General features: G+C 40.3%; 1 pseudogene; it reads left to right on the plus strand.

Annotated features, from left to right (window-relative positions):
* The first annotated feature begins 2,153 nt into the window (after positions 1-2,153).
* LOC129658347 (40S ribosomal protein S26-like) lies at positions 2,154-13,784 on the plus strand (annotated as a pseudogene).
* The last annotated feature ends 812 nt before the right edge of the window (positions 13,785-14,596 follow it).

A 14,596-nucleotide genomic window follows, 5' to 3' on the forward strand; every position in this document is an offset into this window, starting at 1 on the left:
GGGTGGAGGTGGCATTAGCTTAAACTATGTCATGTATACCCAAGTTCCAGGCCCCGTCTTAACCTAAAAACAGTTGTAAATCAGAGTGTGGAATTTTAATAGTGCTGAAGTTAAAAAAACAAATACGAGAAATAATGAAATGTCAAGAGGGTCTCAGAATTATTACCAACGGCCTTGAAGTCAAAACACTCAACTGCTCAAATGAGAGTTGTCTTGTCACTACACCCGTTTAACCTTAACTATCTAAATCTGTGGGTCTGCAAAACATAACCATTTAGAGATCTCAGGTCTCATTGCATTACCAGCCTGTTCTTCAGTTATGGCCTGGGCACTTAAGACAATGAGATTAAAACTTAAATGACTTACTGTTTTGGGGGTTTTTTTAATTGGAGTATACAGTTGATTCACAGTGTTGTGATAGTTTCTGGTGTATAGCAAAGTGAATCCTGTATACATATATCCATTTTTAAGAATTCTTTTTCCTCACAGGTGTTTACAGAGTATTGAGTAGAGTTCCCTGTGCTATATCTTACTGGCTTTTATTATGGTTGCAAAGAAAAGCTGAGTACTGCGTTGTGGCCACATGTAGTCACCCCTTTTCAAGTTTATTTGTTCAGTCCTTCAGTTTGTTCTTGGTTCTTGAACACTTGATATCCGTCTTTCATTCATGCTTTAGTGTAAATAATTTTAATTGATTTGACATCTCCTAACACTCTATCTGCAGAGAAGGCAATGGCACTCCACTCCAGTACTCTTGCCTGGAAAATCCCATGGACGGAGGAGCCTGGTGGGCTGCAGTCCATGGGGTCGCTAAGAGTCGGACACGACTGAGCAACTTCACTTTAACTTTTCACTTTCATGCATTGGAGATGGAAATGGCAATCCACTCCAGTGTTCTTGCCTGGAGAATCCCAGGGACGGTGGAGCCTGATGGGCTGCCGTCTATGGGGTCGCACAGAGTCGGACACGACTGAAGCGACTTAGCAGCAGCAGCAGCAGCAGCAACACTGTATCTGAGTCTAGACTGATCTAAGATAAAATAAGACTTACCTAAAAGAAAGTACAAAAGGTGTTTGCTGAAAGGTAGGTAATCTTGAAATCGGTTCATTTCCCAAGAGACCACACAGTAGGACCTACCATGCAGCCAGAAGGATGTGGTAAGTACATTGGGCAACTGAAGAGTAAGGAGCAAGGCGCCTAAAAACGTTTCTCCGTGGCAGTATTGCTGAATGAATTTCCTGAAGCCTAAACTAGTAAGCAAGCAGCTTTTTCCAAAAACTAGGACCAGCCTGCGCTATCATCCTACTTTGAAAGCCCTGGAATAATAGAACAAGGAGAGCAAAACAGGTTTATCTAGCAGTTCCTCACATGCAACAAATTTCATGTAAGAATATCATCTTCTATTCTATACTTGCAAAGAAAACTTGTTCCATAGAAAATGACTAGCTTCCAATCTAGGTTGCAAACAAAACATGTACTAAAATATTTTTAGTATTATTCTGCCACCCTGTATGTTTCTGCGAAGATTACATCTTGGACAGGGGTGGGGGTGAGGGGAAATGGGGAGAAGACCAAGAAGTGAAGCACTTTGAGCTCCCCAAAGAGAGTTACTCTCATGCTTTGAAATGCTAATGATTAACAGGATTCAAATTCCAAAAAAATGAGAAAGACCTTTAAATTACAAGTCATATGTTTCTACAAGCTTTTCAATTGTGAAGAGACTTGCAATTGCCACCAGAGACTATATTTTAGCCTTTTACTGTTTGTGTGTTATGTCAGTTATGTTATGGTTTTTAAAAGAGAAAAGGAGGTGGTAAGTTTTTTTGTTTGTTTTCTTTGTTTATCTAATAGCTCATATCATACCATATCAACTGTTCTTAAAGTGTGGCCTGAAACTAAAACTTTTTCAATGAATAATACAATCAAAATTTTTCATAATAAGACATGATTTGTCTTTATTATTCTCATTTTTTCATAAATCCACCATGGAGTTTTCCAGAGGCAACGTGACATGTGATGATACCATCATTCTGATGGCTAATGGAATGTGTGTCATATATTTTCTAGAATGTTCTTAAGTATTAGGCTTCTGAAATGTGTGACCATTTGAAATATCTGCCCAACTCAGTGAAACAGTATTTTCCAACTGAATAATGGATGATGTTACAAAATCACGAGTTAAAGATTCATTCAAAGTGCAGAACAGACTGATGAGCTTTAATGTAACAGTATAAAAAGTTAATTGATATGATTTCAGATCTCAATTTATAATAAACCTTTAAGAAACTACTGTGGAGTTTTGGTATAGTATCAAAGAATAACCATAATTATCTAGAAAAGCTATTAAAATATGCCCTCACTTTTCCAACAGTGTATCTTATTCATACTTTTCTACCATCAGATCAGATCAGATCAGTCGCTCAGTCATGTCCGACTCTTTGCAACCCCATGAAGTGCAGCATGCCAGGCCTCCCTCTCCATCACCAACTCCCGGAGTTCACTCAGACTCACGTCCATCGCGTCAGTGATGCCATCCAGCCATCTCATCCTCTGTTGTCCCCTTCTCCTCCTGCCCCCAATCCCTCCCAGCATCAGAGTCTTTTCCAATGAGTCAACTCCTCGCATGAGGTGGCCAAAAGTACTGGTGTTTCAGCTTTAGCATCATTCCTTCCAAAGAAATCCCAGGGCTGATCTCCTTCAGAATAGACTGGTTGGATCTACTTGCAGTCCAAGGGACTCTCAAGAGTTTCTCCAACACCACAGTTCAAAAGCATCAATTCTTAGGTGCTCAGCCTTCTTCACAGTCCAACTCTCACATCCATACATGACCACAGGAAAAACCATAGCCTTGACTAGACGAACCTTTGTTGGCAAAGTAATGTCTCTGCTTTTGAATGTGCTATCTAGGTTGGTCATAACTTTCCTTCCAAGGAGTAAGCGTCTTTTAATTTCATGGCTCCAGTCACCATCTGTAGTAATTTTGGAGCCCAGAAAAATAAAGTCTGACACTGTTTCCACTGTTTGCCCATGTATTTCCCATGAAGTGGTGGGACCGGATGCCATGATCTTCGTTTTCTGAATGTTGAGCTTTAAGCCAACTTTTTCACTCTCCACTTTCACTTTCATCAAGAGGCTTTTTAGTTCCTCTTCACTTTCTGCCATAAGGGTGGTGTCATCTGCATATCTGAGGTTATTGATATTTCTCCCGGCAGTCTTGATTCCAGCTTGTGTTTCTTCCAGTCCAGCGTTTCTCATGATGTACTCTGCATATAAGTTAAATAAACAGGGTGACAATATACAGCCTTGATGAACTCCTTTTCCTATTTGGAACCAGTCTGTTGTTCCATGTCCAGTTCTAGCTGTTGCTTCCTGACCTGCATACAGATTTCTCAAGAGGCAGATCAGGTGGTCTGGTATTCCCATCTCTTTCAGAATTTTCCACAGTTTATTGTGATCCACACAGTCAAAGGCTTTGGCATAGTCAATAAAGCAGAAATAGATGTTTTTCTGGAACTCTCTTGCTTTTTCCATGATACAGTGGATGTTGGCAATTTGATCTCTGGTTCCTCTGCCTTTTCTAAAACCAGCTTGAACATCAGGAAGTTCACGGTTCACATATTGCTGAAGCCTGGCTTGGAGAATTTTGAGCATTACTTTACTAGCGTGTGAGATGAGTGCAATTGTGCGGTAGTTTGAGCATTCTTTGGCATTGCCCTTCTTTGGGATTGGAATGAAAACTGACCTTTTCCAGTCCTGTGGCCACTGCTGAGTTTTCCAAATTTGCTGGCATATTGAGTGCAGCACTTTCACAGCATCATCTTTCAGGATTTGGAATAGCTCAACTGGAATTCCATCACCTCCACTAGCTTTGTTCTTAGTGATGCTTTCTAAGGCCCACTTGACTTCACATTCCAGGATGTCTGGCTCTAGGTCAGTGATCACACCATCATGATTATCTGGGTCGTGAAGATCTTTTTTGTACAATTCTTCTGTGTATTCTTGCCATCTCTTCTTAATATCTTCTGCTTCTGTTAGGTCCATACCATTTCTGTCCTTTATCGAGCCCATCCCCTTGGTATCTCTGATTTTCTTGAAGAGATCCCTAGTCTTTCCCATTCTGTTGTTTTCCTCTATTTCGTTGCATTGATCGCTGAAGAAGGCTTTCTTATCTCTTCTTGCTATTCTTTGGAACTCTGCATTCAGATGTTTATATCTTTCCTTTTCTCCTTTGCTTTTCGCTTCTCTTCTTTTCACAGCTATTTGTAAGGCCTCCTCAGACAGCCATTTTGCTTTTTAGCATTTCTTTTCTATGGGAATGGTCTACCATAACATAATGCAACAAATTCAACTCTATTAAACCAGTCAAAAAAGAGATCTGTAGAAAGGTAAAACATGAACCCTCTAACAGTTTTTCTTTTATAAAGATAGTTTCTTTCATTTAAATATGTTAGCTGTTTTAATATATGATGAAATTATCTTAAATGAAAAAAATAATTTTTTGGCCACGTGGAGTGGCTTGAGGGATCCTAGTTCTTTGACCAAGGGTCCAGGGCAGGCCCTTGACAGTGAAAGTGTGGAGTCCTAAGCACTGTACTGCCGGGGAATTTCCTAAATGAATATTTTTAAATTGCCTCCATTTTTATTTCTAATATCAATAGATATAACTCATATAAATCAAAGCTTTTTTGTGGTGCTCAAAAAATTTTTTAAGTGTAAAGGGATCTTCAGATCAAAACCTTTGAGAAATGTTACACAAAATCATTAAAATTCCAGTTCTTTCATTCATGCTTCTGATGGTACAAACAGGTCACAGACAGGTCGTGCACTGTAATTCCAGAATCTTCCTTATAACTAAGAATTTCTGCAGTGTCTTTCAACATTGTTCCTCCTTTAGAGAGGTTGGATGTTTAATTTTCAATTGGGTTTTTCTCAGTTTTGAAAACTTAACCTCTCTTTATTTTAGCCCATTATCCTTTATCATAAAAGAAGAATATCAAGCTTAGTATTGTTAGAGAAAAGCAAAGCCAAAACAATAAAACTTTTCAATTCAATAGTAAAATCAAATATTGTCTAGTATCTCCTGAATACTTACTGTGTGTCAGGCTCTGTGCTAAGTGCTTTATATTTATTTTCTCATTTAATTCTCTCAACTGCGTCTAAAGGGCTTCCCAAGTGGCACAGTGGTAAAGAATCCACCTGCCAATGCAAGAGACTTGGGTTCAGTCCCTTGGCAGGGAAGATCCCATGCAGTAGGAAATGGCAGTCAGCTCCAGTATTCTTGCCTGGAAAATTCCATGGACAGAGAAGATTGGCAGGCTACAGTCCATGGGGTCTCAAGGAATCCGACACAACTAAGCAACTGAGCATGCACGCTCACACCTGCATTTAAAAATAGGATGACCATAGTCCTCAGGCTGCCTGGTGTGGTCCTTGTTTGTGCCACTTGTACAAGCATAATTACTAATACTATCCCCCTTCCATTATGGGGCTTCCCTGGTGGCTCAGAAGGTAAAGCGTCTGCCTGCAATATGGGAGAACAGGGTTCGATTCCTGGGTCGGGAAGATCCTCTGGAGAAGGAAATGGCAACCCACTCCAGTACTCTTGTCTGGAAAATTCCATGGATGGAGGAGCCTGGTAGGCTACAGTCCATGATATCTCAAAGAGTCGGACACGACTGAGCAACTTCACTCACTCCAGAATATAAATTTTTCAAGTTTGAACATAAATTATCTGATCACCTTTCCCATAAAAAGTACTATCAACAGTTTACAAATTAGGAAAACAAGGCATAGATTGAGTGTCTTGCCCAAAGTATACTGCTAGTTAATGTGGATCTGGGATCCTAAAGAATAATGAGCTGTTCCACAATGATATCAGTGCTCCTGAGATTTATGTTGATCCCAACTATAGTAATATATTCCAGAATAAAAGAAAATAACACATAAAATCTTATGATAAAATTTTAAGCTCAGTTTCAGTAGTAAAACACTAATGTGATACATGTGTTCTTCCCACCCTCATCTTTTACACAGTTCACTGGCCCACACTTTGCAGAAAAGCAGTGCTGCTTTTGTGTGTGTGTGTGCGCGCGTGTGTGTTGGAGGTGGTAGGGGAGCAGTTCTTGCTGGTTCAGTAAAGCTGAAGGATGCCTATTTATAAAACAGGAATGGTAGGTGAAACTAAGAGGCCTTCCTGATAGGGATTCTCCCTGATCATAAGGAAAGAACACTAGTTTTGATGGCTGTATAAGTATCCCTGGCTTAAAAACTACATCTCCCAGCACTTCTTGCAGATGAAGGACGTGACCATACTATGCAGTCTTGGCCAATGAAATCTAAGTGGACGTTGTTGGATGAGATTTCTGAGAATACTTTCTTAAAATGGAAGGCCGATTTAGCTGATCTTGCCTTTTATTTTGCTTTACAACTGGATCTCAAATGCAATACTGGAGCTTGAGCAACCATCTTGTAACTACAAAGGAACAAGCACATGTTAAGGATGGCTGGATTAAGGAAAGAGAGAAAGACCTGCCTCTCTGAGGACATTGTCAGTTCAGTTCAGTTGCTCAATTGTGTCCAACTCATTGCAACCCTATGGACTACAACACACCAGGCTTCCCTGTCCATCACCAACTCTCAGAGCTTACTCTAACTCATGTCCATTGAGTTGGTGATGCCATCCAACCATCTCATCCTCTGTCGTCCCCTTCTCCTCCTGCCCTCAATTTTTCCCAGCATCAGGGTCTTTTTCGATGAGTTAGTTCTTTGCATTAGGTGACCACAATATTGCAGCTTCAGCATCAGTCCTTCCAATGAATATTCAGAATTGATTTCCTTGTGATTGACTGGTTTGATCTCCTTGCAGTCCAGGGACTCGCAAGAGTCTCCAACACCACAATTCAAAAGCATCACTTCTTTGGTGTTCATTTTTCTTTATGGTCCAATTCTTAACACCCATACATGACTACTGGAAAAACCATAGCTTTGACTAAATGGGCCTTTGTTGGCAAAGTAATATCTCTGCTTTTTAATATGCTGTCTAGGTTTGTCATAGCTTTTCTTCCAAGGAGCAAGTGTCTTTTAATTTTATGGCTGCAGTCACCATCTGCAGTGATTTTGAAGCCCAAGAAAATAAAGTCTCACTGTTTCCATTGTTTCCCCATTTATTTGCCATGAAGTGATGGGACTGGATGCCATGATCTTAGTTTTTGGAATGTTGAGTTTTAAGCCAACTTTTTCACTCTCCTCTTTCACTTTCATCAAGAGGCTCTCATTCCTCTTTGCTTTCTGCCATAAGGGTAGTGTCATCTGCATATTTGAGGTTATTGATATTTGTCCTGGCAATCTTGATTCCAGCTTGTGCTTCATCTAGCCTGGCATTTCACATGATGTACTCTGCATATAAGTTAAATAAGCAGGGTGACCTTGATGTATTCCTTTTCCTATTTGGAACCAGTCTGTTGTTCCATGTCCAGTTCTAACTGTTGCTTCCTGACCTGCATACAGATTTCTCAGGAGGCAGGTCAGGGGGTCTGGTATTTCCATCTTGAAAAATTTGGAGTAGTTTGTTGTGATCCACACAGTCAAAGGCTTTGGCATAGTCAATAAAGCAGAAGTAGATGGTTTTTATGAAACTCTCTTGCTTTTTCAATGATCCAACAGATGTTGGCAATTTGATCTCTGGTTCCTCTGCCGTTTCTAAATCCAGCTTGAACATCTGGAAATTCACAGTTCACATACTGTTGAAACCTGGCTTAGAGAATTTTGAGCATTGTTTTGCTAGCGTCTGAGATGAGTGCAATTGTGCAGTAGTTTGAGCATTCTTTGTCTTTGCCTTTCTTTGGGATTGGAATGAAAACTGACCTTTTCCAGTCCTGTGGCCACTGCTGAGTTTTCCAAATTTGCTGACATAGTGAGTGCGGCACTTTCACAGCATCATCTTTTAGGATTTGAAATAGCTCCACTGGAATTCCATCACCTCCACTAACTTTCTTCATAGTGATGCTTCCTAAGGCCCACTTGAGTTCACATTCCAGGATGTCTGGCTCTAAGTGAATGATCACACCATCATGGTTATCTGGATCATGAAGATCTTTTTTGTATAATTCTGTGTATTTTTGCCACCTCTTCTTAGTATCTTCTGCTTCTGTTAGGTCCATACCATTTCTGTCTTTTATTGAGCCCGTCTTTGCATGAAATGTTCCTTGGTATCTCTAATTTTCTTGAAGAGATCTCTGGTCTTTCCCATTCTATTGTTTTCCTTATTTCTTTGCATTGGTCACTGAGGAAGACTTTCTTATCTCTCCTTGCTAGTCTTTGGAACTCTGCATTCAAATGGGTACATCTTTTTTTCCTTTGCCTTTAGCATCTCTTCTTTTCTCAAGTATTTTTAAGGCCTCCTCAGACAACCATTTTGCCCTTTTGCATTTCTTTTTCTTGGGGATGGTCTTGATCACTGCCTACAGTACAATGTCATGAACCTCCATCCATAGTTCTTCAGGCACTTTGTCTATCAGATCTAATCCCTTGAATCTGTCACTTCCACTGTATAATCGTAAGAGATTTGATTTAGATCATACTGAATGGTCTAGTGGTTTTCCCTACTTTATTCAATTTAAGTCTGAATTTGGCAATAAGGAGTTCATGATCTGAGTCACCATCAGCTCCTGGTCTTGTTTTTGCTGACTGTGTATAGTTTCTCCATCTTTGGATGCAAAGAATATAATCAATCTGATTTTGATATTGACCATCTGGTGATGTCCATGTGTAGAGTCTTCTCCTGTGTTGTTGAAAGAGAGTGTTTACTATGACCAGTGCATTCTCTTGGCAAAATTATATTAGCCTTTCACCTGCTTCATTTTGTACTGCAAGGCTAAAGTTGCCTGTTCTCCAGGTATCTCTTGACTTCCTACTTTTGGATCTGCCAAATAAACCCTGGACCAATAAAGACATAAAACTGGTAATATGATTATGCCACTATTTTTTCCAATTTCATTACAGATAAACTAAATTCCTAAATATTACAAGGGCTTCTCTGTTGGCTCAGATCATAAGGAATCTGGCTGCAGTGCAGGAGACCCCAGTTTGATCCCTGGGTCACAACGATGCCCTTGAGAAGGTAATGGCAAGCCACTCCAGTATTCTTGCCTGGAGAATTCCATGGACAGAGGAGCCTGATAGGCTACAGTCCATGGGGTTGCACAGAGTCAGACACAACTGAGCACACACACATAAATATTACAATGTGAACCCCATGCTCCCATTCCACTTCAATGATGGGTATCATTAATGAAAGCATTCTTTCCTGCTCATCCTAAACATAGCCTCAGAATCCATCTCAACATAAGTGTCTAAAACCCACATCACCCAGCAGCTCAGGCTTGAGAAACACATGGGCCAAGTGTGCTTCTGCAACTGAGTGTGGTTCACCAGAAAGCCAAATGATCATGCACTGCTTATTCCAAATGAGAGGATTCTGAGGCTACTGTGTCTCCTTTCTTTGAGAGACCAGCATCCTTTTCTTTGGTCCCAGCGCCAGATTTTTGGCACCCCAGACTATGGGGACCCTCACTTGACTATGCTGAACCCTTCAGTCTCTTTCTGTGAGGGTAAAGCCTTTCCTTCATGTCTATCACCATTCTGGGCTTTCCCATACCTTCAAATTGAGGTGCCTTCCCAGGAATGGAAGTCAAAGGAAAAGAAAGAGTTAGGGGGACACTTTGGAGTCTCTACCAGGGTTTTGGGGATTAAGTTCTCATTCACTCTGAAAGGAACTGGCAACACAGAGGGTGTGGGGACAGGGAGTTTGGGGGAACTGGCTGGAGGGAAGGTGAAGGTCAGTGATGCTCCTGATTATAATCCCCATATCATTCATCACTTTGTTCTTAAATAAAGCATGGGACATAGACATACACAAAGCAATATATACCAGAATAAATGAAAATATTAGTCCTTAACCACAGGACTTCCCTTGTGGTCCAGTGGTTAAGACCTCCTGCTTCTACTGCAGGGTGCACAGGTTTCATCCATGGTCAGAAACTAAGATCCTGCTGCATGCTGTGTGGCAAAGCCAAAAAAATTCTACAAAAAAAAGAAAAGAAAACACAACACAAAATTTGCAATAAAACTTAAGGTCAATTTCACTAGTGAAACTCTGAAGCAATGTGTCACTCCCGAGCTCATCTTTCTGACAGTTTCGGAAGCCTATAACCTCTGAATCAGAAATGATACCAATAATGAAATTATTTTTCATGCTTGTTCTGAGGCAATTTTTCCTATTTGTAGCATTGCTTGGTCAAAAAATTCAGGATTCACAACCTGACACAAAACTACACATGTTAGTTATGGTGTATTAGTTATGCCTTAGTTATAGAGACAGATGAATACATTGAATTATGTCAAGATTTAGAGTATATATAATTTACTGGAATCAATATTTTGTTAATGTTTAATTTCACAAGAATACTTATGTACTCTTCAGTTCAGTTCAGTTCAGTTGCTAAGTCATGTCCGACTCTTTGTGACCCCATGAATTGCAGCACTCCAGGCCTCCCTGTCCATCACCAACTCCCGGAGTTCACTCAAACTCCCGTCCATCGAGTCGGTGATCCCATCCAACCATCTCATCCTCTGTCGTCCCTTTCTCCTCCTGCCCCCAATCCCTCCCAGCATCAGAGTCTTTTCCAGTGAGTCAACTCTTTGCATGAGGTGGCCAAAGTATCAGAGTTTCAGCTTCAGCATCAGTCCTTCCAAAGAACACCCAGGACTAATCTTCTTTAGAATGGACTGGTTAGATCTCCTTGCAGTCCAAGGGACTCTCAAGAGTCTTCTCCAACACCACAGTTCAAAAGCATCAATTCTTCTGCGCTCAACTTTCTTTATAGTCCAACTCTGACATCCATACATGACCACTGGAAAAACCATAGCCTTGACTAGACGGACCTTTGTTGGCAAAGTAATGTCTCTGCTTTTGAATATGCTATCTAGGTTGGTCATAACTTTCCTTCCAAGGAGTAAGTGTCTTTTAATTTCATGGCTGCAGTCACTGTCTGCAGTGATTTTGGAGCCTGTCTGACACTGTTTCCACTGTTTCCCCATCTATTTCCCATGAAGTGATGGGACCAGATGCCATGATCTTAATTTTCTGAATGTTGAGCTTGAAGCCAACTTTTTCACTCTCCACTTTCACTTTCATCAAGAGGCTTTTTAGTTCCTCTTCACTTTCTGCCATAAAGGTGGTGTCATCTGCATATCTGAGGTTATTGATATTTCTCCCAGCAATCTTGATTCCAGCTTGTGCTTCTTCCAGCCCAGCATTTCTCATGATGTACTCTGCATAGAAGTTAAATAAGCAGGGTGACAATATACAGCCTTGACATACTCCTTTTCCTATTTGGAACCAGTCTGTTGTTCCATGTCCAGTTCTAACTGTTGCTTCCTGACCTGTATGTAGGTTTCTCAAGAGGCAGGTCAGGTGGTCTGGTATTCCCATCTCTTTCAGAATTTTCCACAGTTTATTGTGATCCACACAGTCAAAAGCTTTGGCATAGTCAATAAAGCAGAAATAGATGTTTTTCTGGAACTCTCCTGCTTTTTCGATGATCCAGCAGATGTTGGCAATTTGATCTCTGGTTCCTCTGCCTTTTCTAAAACCAGCTTGAACATCTGGAAGTTCACAGTTCACGTATTGCTGAAGCCTGGCTTAGAGAATTTTGAGCATTACTTTACTAGCGTGTGAGATGAGTGCAATTGTGCGGTAGTTTGAGCATTCTTTGGCATTGTCTTTCTTTAGGAGATAGATATTCAGGAATATTTGGAAGTATGACTACAGAACAATACTTTAAATTTCTAATTACATATGCTAAGACTTGACAGAGAAAGCATAAACAAGTAAGCCATTTATGTAGTGTTCAAAGTTTTCATTAGTAAGGTCATTATAGCCTTAAAATACAGTATTGGTGATGCAGATCAAAGGAAATAACTTCTACTAGAACTTTTTAACTGACCACATGAATCTTATTTTGTGTTCATACATAGTACTGCAATTAAATTATTAGAATCTAGTAAAATTATTAGGATCAATTGATTCATCCTTTTATTTATGATCAGATGATTTTCAACAAGGGTGCCAAGACAATTTGATGGGAAAGAATAGTCCATTCAACAAATGGTTATGATGAAGGAGATTATTGTTGATTGATGAAAACAACTGTTCAGCCCCCTCCCCATTTCCCTTTTCCCCATTATCAGAATATAAATAATAGCAAAGAAAATGGTGCTTGAACAACTTGATAGCCACATGCAAAAGAATGAAGCTGACCCCAACCTCATGCAATGTACAGAAATCAGCTCAGAATGGATCAGAGGCCTAATATAAGAGCTAAAATAAAAAACTCTGAGAAGTAAACACAGTGTTAGTCATAGTGTTAGTCACTCAGTCATGCCAGACTCTTTGTGACCTCATGGACTGCAGCCCACCAGGCTCCTCTGTCCATGAGATTTTCCAGGCAAGGATACTGGAGTGGGTTGCCATTTCCTTCTCCAGGGGATCTACCCAACCCAGGGATCGAACCCAGGTCACCTGCACTGCAGGAAGATTCTTTACTGAGTGAGCTACAAGGGAAGCCCCTATATTTCTTTGAGCCCCTTTTTTTGGAGGGGGGCAAAACTACTGGAGTGGGTTGCCATTCCCTTCTCCAGGAGATCTTTCCGACCCAGGAATTGAACTCGGGTCTCCCGCACTTTGGCACACACTTTACCTTCTGAGCCACCAGGGAAGTAAACATAGGAATAAATATTTGCAACCTTGGGTTACACAAAACCTCAGATGAGACATCAAAAGCACAATTGACAAAAGGAAAAACAGATGAATTGGACTCATCAAAATTAAAAAGCTTGTGTTGCTTCGAATGGCACCATCAAGAAAATAAAAACGACAGCACATATATCTTCACAAATTATTTATACAGTAAGGGATTTGTATGTAGGATATATAAAGAACTTCAGCAACTCAATAATGGAAAGATAAATAGCCCAATTTTAAAATGGTTAAAGGATCTGAATAGATATTTCTCAAAAGAAGACATACAAATGGCCACAAAAGAAAGTTGAAATAATGCTCAATAACATTTAGCCATTAAGGAGATTTGGGCTTTTCCAGGTGGCTCAGTGGTAAAGAATCTGCCTGCTAGGAAGGCGATGAGGGTTCTATCCCTGGGTCAGGAAGATCCCCTGGAGAAGGACATGGCAACCCAATCCAGTATTCTTGCCTGGGAAATCCCATGAACAGAGAAGACTGGCAGGCTACAGTTTGTGGGGTCACAAAGAGTCAGACACAACTTAGCATCTAAACAACAACAACAAAAATTAAGGAAATTTATATAAAAAAACACAATGAGATACCACTTTAAAACACCAGGATGGGCACTCTTTCCTCCCTGCTTCCAAGAAAAGAAGGAACAATGGTCGTGCCAGAAAGGGCCGAGGCTACAATCAGCCTTTCACTGCACTAACTCTGCCCGATGTGTGCCTGAGGATAGGCCAGTAAGAAGTTAGCCATTCAGAACATCTTAGAGGCCACTACTGTCAGGGACACTTCTGAAGCGAGTGTTTTCAATGCCTATGTGCTTTCCAAGCTGTATGTGAAACTACATTACTGTGTGAGTTGTGCCATTCATAGTAAGGTAGTTAGGAATCCTTCTGGGGAAGCCAGAAAGGACTGCACACCTCCATCTCAATTTAGACCTGCGGGTGCTGCCCCATGCCCTCCACCAAATCCCTTGTAAAGAGGCAAGTCCTTAAAGACTGAAGAAATACTGTTCTCTGAAAAAACAATAAAATGGAAAATATACTATGAAAAAAACAAAACAGGGTGGCTATAATCAATAGACAAGTTTTGGAAAACAGCACCAGACTGCAATATACTGAGACTTCTGCTTAAAACTCTTCAGTTGCTTGCAACTGCATCCCAACTGCATCTAGGAAAAAGTGCTAACACCATCAGAGGTTCACATTACTCTGAACGATTCGAGTCCCACTTTTAGTTCCAGACTTATCTGCTCAAACTCTGCACTTTAGTCATCTGGAGCTTCTTTTCAGTTCTTTGAAAGTCCTGTTCATCTTTCAATGCTGGGCCTTCACACGGGCTGGTCACACTATATGAAGCACTTACCCCTGCCCCCCCATTTCCTACCTCTCAACTAGGTCTAATTTTTACATTTTCAAACCTAAATTTACATATTCAAATATCATTTGAACTTTCCTCTGACACCCCCCACCACTACCATCACTAAGGTTGGAATAAATTTTCCTTTTTTATATTCCCAATGAATAATGTCCTTCTTCATCAAGCATGTACTATAGTCTTCTCTTTCTTGGCCTGTATCCTTCAATAGACTGTAGGTTGTAGCACAATAGAAACAATGTCTCTTTATCGTCATGTCAAGCCTCCCACAATATTTGGTACCTGCAAGTTTCTTAATGGATAGTGGGAAAATTAATAGATTTTTTTAAAAAAGATCTTTTGATGTGGACCATTTTAAACTCTTTATTGAATTTGTTACAACATTGCTTCTCTTTTATTTATTTTATTTTATTT

This window comes from Bubalus kerabau, chromosome 8 (assembly GCF_029407905.1).
Source record: "Bubalus kerabau isolate K-KA32 ecotype Philippines breed swamp buffalo chromosome 8, PCC_UOA_SB_1v2, whole genome shotgun sequence".
NCBI classification, from domain to species: Eukaryota; Metazoa; Chordata; class Mammalia; order Artiodactyla; family Bovidae; genus Bubalus; species Bubalus kerabau.